At 37.8% G+C, this 13,922-nt stretch overlaps 1 long non-coding RNA gene across 3 annotated transcripts in view; it reads right to left on the bottom strand.

The window, feature by feature from the left end:
* The window catches only part of LOC138759864 (uncharacterized), a 99,396-nt gene that overhangs the window by 38,914 nt on the left and 46,560 nt on the right, over positions 1–13,922 (bottom strand). The window contains exon 3 of one of the 3 annotated variants that reach the window (XR_011355168.1): positions 4,287–5,977. The exons of the other annotated variants lie outside the window; for them this stretch is intronic. This is a non-coding gene — a long non-coding RNA (uncharacterized lncRNA). Of the gene's footprint in view, positions 1–4,286; positions 5,978–13,922 lie in introns of those variants that run through there. 3 annotated transcript variants of the gene reach the window in all.

Below are 13,922 nucleotides of genomic sequence, written 5' to 3'. Positions count from 1 at the left end.
CTCACACTTATTCGGATTGTAGTCCATCTGCCACTTTTCTGCCCAACTCTGCATCCTTTCTATGTCCTTTTTAGAACCTACGTTAACTTACAGCACTATCCACAACTCCTCCAATCTTCATATCATCCACAAACCTACTGACCCATCCCTCCGCTTCTTCATCTAGTTTATTTATAAAGAGGTTGAAGAAAATAAGTGAAACGCGAGGAGATGTTTTAGGGCCAGCTTTTTTAAGCATCATCTCTTCCCCTTAGTAACTTGAAACTCCAAGACAGAAGTTTAAGTTTTCTTTTGCCATTTTGCTCCTTCACAGTTAACTGCATTTGTTCCATTGTTAATGCTTGCATTGTAACCTCTCTGATAGGTCAGGTGTCTGAGTTAGCATGCGATGCAGGATGTTCACTGATTTTTATCAGACTCTATGCCATCTGCCCTTGCAAAGTCTGAACAGATGAATTTCATCTAAGGAAGCAAAATATAAAGTCTATCTGTATCATTTTGTGGTAATATGTGGTCCTTCATGCCTCTTGAGAGTTTGCTGTTACAGATTTGCAACTAAAGTCTGGTGCCACTGTAACAATTGCAATCTGGCAAAGAGAATAGCATAAGTGGAAAGAGTAAAGAGACTCATCAATTAATTTCCTATCTATAAACCTCCTGCTCAGATAAGTATTGGCAAGGATAACTGAGTCATGGGATGTGCCAGGTTAACTGGCACATAATTTACTGGTGATATTCTTGGCACCTGTACATTAATACACTCAAAGCTATTATTGATATGGTAGTCAATTACTACTCCAAGAACAGAATACATGGATGAAGCTCATAGTACCCAGGACATAAAGGATCCACCAAATTCTGTACAGTTCTTTTAAATTCTCAGCTCCCCCGTGGCTTTATTGAAAGGTGAATAAATGAGGTGCCATCCTGAGCAAGGCAAACTGGACTTGAAAAATAACACTGGATATTCTTGACTTATTATGGTCTGACATGTTCCACGGACCAATGAGCAATGCGGAAAGATGGCAACTGGCACCTTTAATGTGTCTGGCTGTGCGTGTGAACCAACTCCTATCGATATTTGCAGATCTTAACAACAACAGGAAAATAAGGGGAGACAAGGATCTCTAAGGCAATTCAAGTTAATTCCTCTCACTATCATCATTGCTTATGACTACACTTTTAATCCTCTTCTTATTACCATTGTTCTAGGCTGGTTAATTCTGTCACAAGTCAACCCTTCCTTAAAGATTCCTTTCAACTGTTCACAAGAGACAAATAATGATATATCTTCATTTCTAAACTGACCCTCAGACTAAAAAATGTGGAAGGACAGTCCATATTTCTCCCCATTGTGACCATAGACATAAAAATGCACTTTTACCACTGACAAAATGTCATGCCATGACAAAGCTTTGTGTAAAGAGAATAAACCACAATAAAATTGATACTTTAGATCCTTACACCATTTACTGCGACAAAAACCAGCAATGAAGAATCTGGGCCATTTTAAATAAAGTTGAGCATCTCAAATAGAGTCCAACGTGCAGGGGATCTTGCATTTTTGTATTAAACAACAGTACTAAACAGAATGTCTGTGTAAAACACCTGCCTGGCTTTCATCACTGAGCCACTAACATTATTTTCACAGTCTTGCCAGCAATATTTCACAGCAGTAAAACTAAAAATGAAAATGGATGTGTGGAAGTGTCACTTGCAGTTCCAAAAATCTTTAGCAATGCTTTAGTCAAAAATGCTACCGCGACTATCAAAACTCTTTGAGACCACTCTAAAGCGGAGCTTACCTCTTAAACTTCTCCAGCAAAGAAACAATCCAGAAATATTCAGTGCTCATGAAAATTCAAAGAAAAGCTGATTTTAAAATGTTGGCTTTAGATGTAAGCAAAATAAATCTTACAAAGAGAAATTTGTCATGATCTCTCAATATTTTAGTTCTGAGCTGAAGAAGAAAAGGAAAGTTATCTTTTAAGAATAATTCATCTGCTTTTGTCTGAAATATTAATAAAATGTTATAATTGTGAACAAAGGATGGATTACAATGTATATTACGGTGTGTATTTTAATGATAAATACATAGATTTATTTGAAATAAAAATTATGACAAATTCTCACTGCATTCAAAGATAAACTAATTTGATTAATTCATGGGAAAAATAATGTTGCATTGTATTCTAGTGATCTCCCCATTGATATTAATGAACCTGTTTAAAAAAAAAAAAGACCATAAGGATTCTGACAGCAAGTAGCAGGGGATTTTTGGAGAGTGCCAGGTAACTGTGATCTTTTTAACTAGGTGGACAGCAACAGTTCAAGAGGTTACAAGAAACAAGGCAGCTTGTACAGGGCCTCTGAACTCCAGAACAATACATTACCTGAACAGATGAGAGGTTAAACTCTTAACCACAACATCTTGGCTTGTAAGGCAGAACTGCAAGTGGCAGCCATTTCCCGTAACATTTCAATTAGCCTTGTTACGGATCTTGTTTAGTTACTGGCTATTGCCGTTAACAATATTAAGCCATTTGCTAAGTCATTTTCCATGCACGGAATTGACCGACAAGTTGCAGGACGTAGCTGGCAATAGTGGATTACGTCAGCTTTCCAATAAAAGAGTATCTAAAAATGCCTAGCATTACATCTCTAGTGATTGACTCCATACTGATGAAGGGCTTCATTCTAACAGTTAATCTGTCCACTTCTTGCAGATACCTATTGACCTCATGCATTTTCTGTACCTTCTATGCCTTTTGTTTTAGAATGTTAATATTTGCAGTCATACTTGTATTTTAATCCCAGCCTTTCATTTCTCACTGAAATGCTGTGTACCAGCAGACACACAGTCAGAGGTTAAAAATCACTAAAAGAATTAGGGCAGAATGTATGAAAAGAAGAACAAAGTTTGATAGGGTGGAATGGTTAACGTAGTAGCATGACACTTTTACAGTGCCAGTGACCCGGGTTCAAATCCGGTGCTGCCTGTTGGGAGTTTAAATTAAAAACACACTGAAATGCTGGAGGAACTCAGCCAGTCTTTCAGCATCCATAGAAGATAAAGGTATATTGCCAATGTTTCAGGCCTGAGCCCTTCTTCAAGGAATAAGTAGAATGAGCAAAAAAACAGGAAATCTCAGAATACGGACAATGCTGGCTGGGGGAGGAATCCAGACCAACAAAAGGTTAATTGGCTATGTCTGAGAAAGAAGACAGGTAAAAAGAGAGAGAGACAGATCTGGGAGAAGGCAATGGGAGAAGAAGTGACGGAGAGGGGTTTAACGAAAGCCAGAGAAGTCGATATTAATGCCATCCAGTTGGAGGGTGCCCAGTCAGAAGATGAAGTGCTGTTCCTCGAATTTGCAGGTGGTGTCAGTCTAGTAGTGCATGGGACCATGGACAGACATGTCAGCAAGGGAATGGAATGGGGAATTGAAATAGGTGGCCACTGGGAGACCCACGCTATTACGATGGATGGAGTCGAATTGGGAGTTTGTATGTTCTCTCTGTGTATGAGTGGATTTCCTCTGGGAGCTCCAATTTTCTCCCACCTTTCAAAAATGTATGAAATATTTAGATGGGGGGGTGGGTGGTGGCATGGGCTCATGAGGCAGAAAGGGCTGTTACAGTGCTGTATGTCTAAATTTTTATAAAATAACGTGTCCGTTTAATCTACAGAGCTTGTCTTCACTTCAAATCATGCTGTATTGTTGCTTTGGTTGATTATTGATGTAAATTTTTTTGTGTTATGAGGTATAGATTTGGTTCTAATTCACTTACAAATATATATGAATATTAGTTTTTTTAACCTCTAAACTGACAGGTGTCTTAAAGATATATTTATAGTTCAGAGACATGATAGCAAGCTATTATAACAGCACAAAATTGATGCAATGACTACTGACTATACATTTCAACATTTGCTTTATTCATGGAACAACTGTGCTTTGTCCTGTTCTTACTAAACAGGATTCCAATGAAAAAGCAATTCACTGTTGTTAGATAAACAAGAACGAATTGAATGTTTCTGAGGGTAACTTCTTCATTCGGTGGTGATGTTGGAGAGGTGTAGGGCCAAGGATTTTTTAAAATGCTTTGAACAACACTTAACAGATTAAAAAATTTTAAAAAGATCTTATATTTTCTTGATTATCTCTGGTCATATACAAATTAAACCAATCAGTAATATGATGTCAGGTTGTTTGCTCAGACAGACATAGATAGACTTCTACCATCAACTCCTGACAAAGGAAAAAGGTGCAGAAAGGAATATAAATATTCCAATGCTCCACTTCGAATATACCATGTAGCATAGCACCGGAGGTATTTGTGACAGGCCTGAGGAAGGGGAGTCAAGGCTGTATTGTGTGCTTCCATACAAGAGTAAAATTGTTAATGGGGAAGAATACAAATAGATTAATGACCACCTTTTGACATGCAGAGAAAGACCTCCATTTATTTTTACATATGAGATATAGAATTAATAGCCTCATTTTTTCTAAAACTCTGCTCAAAGTGTAAAATGTGCATCTTCACCAATTATCCATCTGGCCCAGTGCTTGGAATAGAAGGCTATTTTTCTAGGTGGTGTCAACCCATTAACTTCCCAGAAATCAGCAGAATTTTGCTTTCTCCTTGGTGTTTATTTGCTATGAAATAACTTGCCACACTACATCTAAATTTCAGCATAAATGCATTAACTAAAGTGGAAAGAATCCTACTGAGTAGATTTGTTTGCAATTCATTGATCTGCACTGAATTTGTGGATTAGAACCATTGTTGGATCAATCCACAGACAGTTCTAAAATAGACCGTAAATGAGCCCTGTCCAGTGGAGCCAATTAACATTCTGCTTCTACAAAAACAAACTATTACAAAAGTCAGAAATATTTTGTTGTTCATTTAATACAAGCCATGATGTGTGACATAAGCTATAGGGTTCTGACGACAGGTCATTTGATTCAAGACTTGTTGCAATTTTTTCAAGTTCAAGTTTATTATCATCCTACTGTAGTTGCTATAGACTGGATGCAAGTCAGTGGGACTAGGCAAAAAAATGTTCTGTACAGACTCAAAGGTCGAAGGGGCCCGTTTCTGTGCTCTAGTGTTCTATGGTTCTATAAACCAGCAAAATAGTGATCTGCAGTGCAACTCATCTTTGTAACTGTTGTGTAATCTGCAAACTTGGTGACTGTTGGAACTTGATCTGGCAATGCAGTCGTGGATCAGTTGCGTGAACAAGAGCCGGCTGAACACTCGGTCATGTGGGTTGCCTATGCTCAGCGTGATGGTGTTCAATGTTCTGCTACTTAGCTGGACAAACTGTGGTATTTCTGTTAGAAAGTCCAGAATCTAGTAACAGAGAGGAGTGTTGAGTCCCAGAGAGGACAGTTTCTCCACCAGCCTTTGGGGAATGACTGTATTAAATGCCGACCTGAAGTTGATAGACAGCAGTCTGGTTTATGAGACATTATTCTCTAGCAGGGTTAGTACAGAGTGGAGGGCAAGGCTGTAATATCATCTGTCGAATGTTTTTTTCTAGAGACAAATTGAAATGAGTCTAATATCTCTGGGAGGTGTTCTTAGATGCATTCAATCACCATACACTCGAAGCATTTCATAATGGTGGAGGTTAGTGCCATGGACAGTAGTCATTGAGGCCTGTTACTATCCCCTTCTTTGGTACTGGAATGACCGTGGCTGTCTTGAAACTCACAAGGACAATAGCCTGCCACAGAGTGATATTGAAGATGTTCATTAAGACCTCTGACAATTGGTCTGTGCAGTGCTTCACTATCGGATCAGGAACATTGTCTGGTCCCTCTGCCTTGCATGAGTTCTCCTTAGATGGGATTCTTCTCACCTTGGCCACAGATATGCAGGTGGACATCAGGGGAACATGGAGCTTGCTTCGGCGTCATCCTGCTCTTCTTATCGAACCGTTCATCGAAGATGTTTAGTCTGTCTGAAAGGGAGAAGTCATTGTCTTTAACTCATAAGGTTGACCTGTGATCTTGATCTTTTGCCACATATGCCTTGTGTTGCTGGAGTCACACTGCTGCCTACGGATCCTCTATGCATACCCATGCTTTGTCTTTCAAATTGCATGGGAGCATTCAGGCCTGGCTGATCTTAGTGCCATCTGGTCCCCTGTCCTAAAGGCAGCATCACGAGCTTTGAGAAATCCCTGGACCTCTGAATGGCTTATTGTTAGCCCTGGATGTGAAGCATTTGATCTCAGTGAATCCTCAATGCACCTGCTGATGTAGGCAGACAATGAGCTTGTGTACTCCTCAAAGTTAACATGATCATTGTTAGTGTCCACCTCCCTGAAACAGCTCCAGTCTGCAACCTATTCCCCTCCACCCACCCCCAGCCATGTCCTGCTCTCTCTGTAAGCAGCTCACGTTTGTTTTAATTGCAGTCTGTATGCCGGAGTTAGCAGGACAGATATTGGATTTGAGTAACCAAGGTGGAGGTGAAGGGAAGCCTTGTATGCACCAGGGACTTTGGTTTATACCTGATCCAGGGTGTTCTCTCCTTTAGTGATGAAGTCTCAACGCTGCAATAATGTAAACACACTTTTGTAGGTTCACGACTCAGAGTCAAGGTCTCAATGACATGTTTCAATGACATTATTCTCTTACTTATAACTCTATTTCCACTCAATCTTGTTCCTCTCAGAACAAATACTGCACATTCTTAGAAATTGGGATGATAGGTTTTAGTTACATACTTGCCACCAGCACTGGTCTTTAACAAATAATCTGAGTGAATTATGTCAAATGATTTGAGACTGTAGCATCATTTATGGTGCAAATTGCAGATCTATAAACCTACTAATTTCCACACCATTGAATCTCACTAGTAGCATCACAAATTACTGCATAAAATCAGTCGCTGCACTAATCAGTGACCTATCATGTCTGTGTCACCTGGTGACTCATTACGAACTACATGCTACAACACTGCATACTTCCATGCCACCCTGTATCTCCAGTAGAGATCATAGAGTGATTGGGGACAAGTATAGAGTGATTGCCTCCTCCCTCTCTATTCTCTATTCTGACCCATTGAATCTATAGTTTTTGTCCCAACTGGACCTAATTGGTAAATTGGTAGGTAAAGGAGCTCCAAGTATTGAAATAAGGGATAACTTTTTAGTAGATTTAATCCATCCTGAAGCATCTGAAAGAACCAAATGATTAATCCAAAAAAATAACGTACCTGATGTTAGCTGCCCAGTAGTAAAATCTAAAATTAGGTACAGCCAAGCCTCCATTTTTCTTAATATTTTGAAAAATTTTTTTAAGATGGGGAAGTTTATTATTCTATATAAAGGAAGATATAAGAGAGCCCAAACAATCAAAAAATAATTTAGGAATAAAAACTGGTACAGCTTGAAAAATGTATAAACATTTTGGAAGGATATTAATTTTAATAATATTAACTAAGAACATCAAAAGCAGGGACCATTCAATCAAAGACTTCTTAACATGACTCAGTAGGGTAAGAAAATTTTCATTAACAGGTTATTAAATTTCCAAAAGATGGTAACATTCAGATAATTAAATTGATTATTGACTATTTTAAAAGAAACAGAGAAATCTGAAGAGCTAGAAGAGTCCAATGCAAACATCTCACTTTTCTGTAAATTTAATTTGTATCCTGAAAATTGACCAAATTGGTGAAGAAGAGATAGAGAAGAGGGAATCGATTAATCTCGATTCAATACATATAGCAAAAGGTCATCTGTGTAAAGAGGTATTTTATGGAGACCTCAAACTCTGGTAATTTCAGAAATTTCATCCAATTGTTCAAAGGCCACAGCTAAAGTTTCTAACTCCAGGTTAAAAAGCAAAGGGCTTAAAGGGCAACCTCGTCTTGTTCCAGGATTCAATTTAAAAGAATTGGATTTAATTGAGTTAGTAAAAATTGAAGCTGTAGGAGATAAATATATCAATTTTATCCAATTAATAAATTGGGGAACAAACTTCAATTTTCCTAATATAGTAAATAGATATTCCCATTCCACCCTATCAAATACTTTTTCAGCATCAAAGCAAATAAGACCTACAGAGAATGCAATTGCGGGGATATAGGGAATATCTAACAAACAGCGAACATTAAATTGAGAATGATGATCTTTAATAAACCTAGTCTGGTCTTCAGAGATAATAAGAGGTATAATAGTTTCTAGCCTAGTGGCTAAAATCTTTGATAATATCTTAGTGTCCACATTTAAAAGGGAAATTGGTTATAAGAGGAACAATTTAATAGGACCTTCTTTTTAAGTATTAAAGAAATTGAGGCTTCAATTTTCTTTCAAAAAGTTTCTGGTAGCTTCCCATTTGCTATGGATTGAGATAAAACTAAATCCAATTGAGGTATCAATAGGGGGGAAAATATTTTATAAAACTCCGCAGGGAAGGCATCTGGCCTGGCAACTTTGCCTTACTGCAAAATGTTAATTTTAAATGTCACAGAGATAGACTGATCCAACTTTAGTTTGTTCTCTAAAGAGACAATCTATCCAAGAATTGCATCATAGAAGTTTGATCATTCTTTCTTTTTCTTTGGCTTGGCTTTGCGGATGAAGATTTATGGAGGGGTATGTCCATGTCTGCTGCCGGCTCGTTGGTGACTGACAAGTCCAATGCGGGACAGGCAGGCATGGTTGCAGCGGTTGCAAGGTAAAATTGGTTGTTTGGGGTTGCGTGTTGGGTTTTTCCTCCTTTGTCTTTTGTCAGTGAGGTGGGCTCTGCGGTCTTCTTTAAAGGAGATTGCTGCCCGCCGAACTGTGAGGCGCCAAGATGCATGGTTTGAGGTGATATCACCCCACTGGCAGTGGTCAATGTGGCAGGCACCAAGTTTGATCATTAACCAAATCAGAACTGTATAACTTAAAACAAAACTGGGAAAAAGTCTCATTTATTTCAGCCTGATCATTTCTAATCTTACCATCATACTTAAGGATCTCGGTAATATGTTGTTTAGCTGTATAACTTTTAATTTGGCGAGCTAATAGCTTTCCTGCTTTGTCTCCATGAACAAAGAGTCTAGATTTACTTTTTAAAAGTTGTCTGTATAGGGTGGGTAAGAAATAAGTCATCTCTAGTTTTAATGTTGACCGTCTTTTTAAAAAGCTTGGGTTCAGAGTTAAGGCATATTGTTGATCAATATGTTTAATTTGATTAACCAAGTCATCTTTCTAAGAATTAGCTTTCTTTTTAACATTGACCATAAAAGTTTTGTCATTACTGAAACTATCATCATATTGTTCTATTCTTGTTTATTTACCTATGTAACATTTTCTAAATGAAATTAATAAAAATATTGAAAAAGAAAACAAAGTTTCCTTTTATGAAGAAATAAACCAAACCATCAAATAGCACACCCATTTCGAGACATCATATTTTAGAAAAGACAATAGTAAAATGCAATGATATACCAGCAAAAAAATTCCTGGAAAATAAATAGGTAAAAAATACGTAACTTTAAAATTAGCAATCACGTAAAAATGTACTTACCCGGCATCTACCAATCCACATAGGTCCCTGATACCAGGGGTTTTACTGTGGATGTGTATTAGAATGTAGAAATCTGAAATGTTACGGGAAAGTGAAAGTGGATGAAACTCATTGGAATGCTCTTCAAAGAGCAGTACAGAGATGGTTAGGCAAAGAGTCCATGTCTGTGCCTTATGGATATCCCTTGCACTGTGACTTTGACTTGTTTAATAAGAGCAGAATGTGTCATGGTGAAATTTAAATTTGAAATCATACTCTCTGCCTGCAACTGCCAGCTGGTCTCAGTCTAAGTTTTAGAAAGCAAAGGACATTTTTTTAAAAGGAAACTATCCTTGAAATTGTAGGCTTTTTAAATACATAAATGTTGCAGAAACTTTGAAATTTGTAACTTATTTCAAGCAAAATAATGAAATATCTGTTGCTTGAAGGGGAAGAAAATATAATCAACCTATAATGAAACTGCATCAATCCCTCAAACAATTGAAACAACACAAAAGACATTCACCATTTAAATCTACAAGCAAAAGACAAAAACCCTTTCTACCTGGAGCGCCAGATGGAAAGCTAATTAGAACAGTTTGGGGGAACTGATCCTTTATATTGTGTTCAACTTACCTTTCCTATTTAATTCAAGTTTTCACCATAGAAATTCAACCAATTATGAGCCTTGAGCTTTCTTTTCATTGGTTGCTTTCCATATTCTAATAAAATCATTTCCATGAACATTTTGGATCACAAAAATTCGAGCCTACAATTTTGTTACTGAGATAATGAAATTGATTTACAAATTCCTGTGAATTTGCTTGCTTTTTTATTTTTGATTGAAAATGGAACTCAGTACTCCTGAGACAGCAGTCCATCCTATTGGATGCAAAAGTAGAAAGCAATGCATAAGCAACACTCTCCTAGAATAGACTGTCATCTCAGTGCAAATATAAAAATGAAAGTCAGACTATACTAGAACATAATTTTTCTTTGTAGAAAAGTGCATTATGATGAATGTGATTTAAGTGTGAAAAGCCAATGCAAAATCACAGTAAACTTTTAGATTTTCATCAGATGTGTAAAGTATCAATTCCTGACTGACTGGGTGATCCCAACAACATGTTATTTTAAATTACACTTTGTTTAGTAGGTTGCAAATACTACAGTACATTTTCAATTATCCAAAAGCCACTACCAAAATTATCAGTTATCTATGAAAACTTTCAGCACTGACATAGCAAGTTGAATAAAACCTGAATTTTATTTTACTGGCCGTGCTTAAGTGGGACTCTGACACACTGTTAGCGCCATTTTGAATCCAATGGAGTTCTCGTGTACTCAAACGTACTCAAGGAAAGAATTAAACTTTATTTCATGCTTGTAAAACTTTCCCTTGTTCTTCATTGTTGTTTTAACCGCTGATACTGTATTATGTTGATGCTACTGTATTATGTTGAGCGGGGACCTCAGGCTCCTGGGCAGGTTCCACAATGGGTGGTCGGGACGTGTTGGGGATCCTCAGGTGCCTGGGCAGGTTCGGCGACAGCAGTGGAGAGGTGTTGGAATCTGTGGTGGCCGTTACAAGAATTCTGCTACTTAAACAGATCAGATATTCAGAAAATGCAGTTAACCGATATATGTCTGGTCCCAAGCATTTCAGATAATTGGAAACTTACTGTATTAATTTTTCCAATGGTGCCAAAATAACAGTAGGAAAAAGAAATAACATCTCAGGAAGAAAGACATAGCCTGACAAGCTCAGTAGATTTTTTTTTTCCAGAAAAAAAGCAAATCTGACAGTGGAGCAGTGAGCCTTCCCCAAAGCCTTTAGTCGTATTCTGCCGCCATTTCCATTGGAATCTTAAAGTGATCAAATTCAAATAAAAAATTGGAACAGAAAATAAATTAGCTGAATAGTTTGAAACAGTAGATGGTAAACAAATTAGTGACAAGATGGTGGATGGTTCGATCTGAATAGAGAGCCTTGGGATTTGTTCTGCTACCTTCAGTTGTTTCTAATTGCACATGGTTTTAAGCTCTCTAGACAGGGTCAAATCACAGATAATACCCAACTGGGTAGGGGTAGATGAATATAAGGATGCAGTCAGTCATCTACAAAATTAATTAGATCATATATGTAAGTAGGTGGAACAGTGACAAAGAATTTTAGTATGCTTAACATACTGAATAAATGAAGAAAAATAATTTTTGAACATGTCCTTTTTCATTAAACAAATACATTCAGTGATTCCAAGGTATTAATGAAAGAATACAGTAAAATCCCCTTTATTCAGAATTCAAGCAACCGGCAACCCCAAGCAACTGGCAAAAAGAAATCGAGGAAATATAGAAATAATTTTTTTAAAGAAATAAGAATAAATAAACATTTAGATAAAAGTTCAAAATTGTAAAAGTAAATGTTCACCAAAGCAACGTACAAACCATTGGTGAAGATGGGAACAAACGTTCAGCCGGTCATGCCTTGCCTGCAGCAGCCATTTGAACAAAGTTTGAATAAAGTTGTGTGTAAATAAAATGGCTTCAGCCAGGATGAAGAGTCAGCCGATGCAGCTCGCTGCTGGATAAACTCTCCCAAAGTGTCTCCCTATCCCTACCTAGTAAGTGTCTTTATCTTTATTAGTAAGGCTTTATCTGTAAACTTGGGGAGAGAGGGTTAATTATGATCGCAAGATGGTTAGTGGAGCCCTAGTACCAGGGTTCGAATTTAAATACAAGTTGTAGGAATTACCTGATCAAAATGAACTTTACTTAATTAAGTACACTTGGACTGTCTTTTGAACTGTTTATTCTTAATGCTGTATTAGTTAGGCATTGCAAGAGTGAGTCTCAAGCAACTGGAAAATTCTACCAATCTTCACGACGACATTAGTATGTTGGGTCCGGAAAAGATCCTCTGAGACAGTGACTCTCAAGAATTTAAATGTGCTCACCCTCTCCACCTCTAATCCTTTAATGATCACTGGATCGGACCCTCTGATTTTGCCTTCCTAAAGTCTACAATTAACTCCTTGGTTTTGGGGACATTGTTAGTATATTTCAGCCAAGTTTTCAATTTCCCTCCTGTGTGCTCATCATCCCTTTTTTATACAGCCCACTACTGTGGGCTGCACATTTGTAAACAGCACACACATTCCAGGATCAGCCCATAGTAATTTGATGACCTTGTTTCAATCCAGGAGTCTGATAATAAAGTTTAATGAATTACACTGGGCATCACTATGCAGAGAGACTCCTAACATATACTTTGGAGACCTTATATAATAAACTTTGGTGTTCTTTCATCTGCTGGTTTCAAAACAATAATCCTTAGTGAAGTCCCTATCAGCATTCTTCAAAGTTTTTGCAAAGGCACACGGAGCCGACCTGTCTGGCTTGAGCAGAGCTCCGGTATTTTAAATGAGATCTGTTATGAAGTGTTTGTATGTGACTGTAATGGAGGATTTAGACCCTGCTTTTGCTTATGCAAGGCTGAGTATCAGTAACCTACTTTGAGAATAATGTAAGAATCAGTAGACATAAGCTAAATTCCACCATGGGGCCCAGAGATGGAGTTATCTGACAAAAAGATATCTGGTACCAAGAACGTTTAATCTTCCTGCTTGTTAGCCGGTTGCTGAATTTTGAGATTGATGGGATTGTTGGTCGCAGACTGTCAGGTGAGACCTTGAAGCTAAGTATTCAAAGTGATAAACTAGAAAGTTGTGGTATCTGATAGAAGCCTAGGCATGCTCGGTTATCTTGTTTTTTGCGCAGGGGATAGGTGCTTGGGTAAGCAATTTTTGGGTAATATAAACTGTGGTCCCAGCTACTGAAGTTAGAGACTCTCTGAGGGGTGGAAACGTCTCTCAGCAAGAAGAAGAACTTCTAGAGTCTAGTCAACGCCCCGGTCGGGGGAGGTGGAGAAGCTGCTACCGGCGCCCCGACAACCTACTACAAGTGTGCAGTCGTTGTCTAGCTTCGGCAGTTGGGACCAGTCCAGGTGTTGATAAGTATAATTGGGAAGGGCTTGCATATTGTAGTTTGAAATCAGCTTTAGATTTTGTAATAAAGATTTGTATAAACTGAAGTGTTCTCGGCATGTGAGTCTGTTTACTTTCGGTAGTTCAAATACTGTGACCAATCTAAAATGAACAAGTTTACCCAGGACAGTGACCTACACTAAAAACCTGCCACAATTTATCTGCTTTAAATCATATCTATATACAATATAAAATACAACATAATCCATCATAATGCTTTGTGTATCCCTATTTTCTCCAGAGGATAGATCACCAAGTGCCTTATGTTCTGGTACATGAGTTCAGTGATAAATGATGTAAAGACAAGCAAGGTATAATCCAAGGTGGCACATGTCGAATGAAACTGCAAACAAAA

Source organism: Narcine bancroftii, chromosome 4 (genome assembly GCF_036971445.1).
Source record: "Narcine bancroftii isolate sNarBan1 chromosome 4, sNarBan1.hap1, whole genome shotgun sequence".
Taxonomy (NCBI): domain Eukaryota; kingdom Metazoa; phylum Chordata; class Chondrichthyes; order Torpediniformes; family Narcinidae; genus Narcine; species Narcine bancroftii.
Note: the sequence above shows the minus strand (reverse complement) of the source record. Positions and strands in the feature narration are given on the sequence as shown.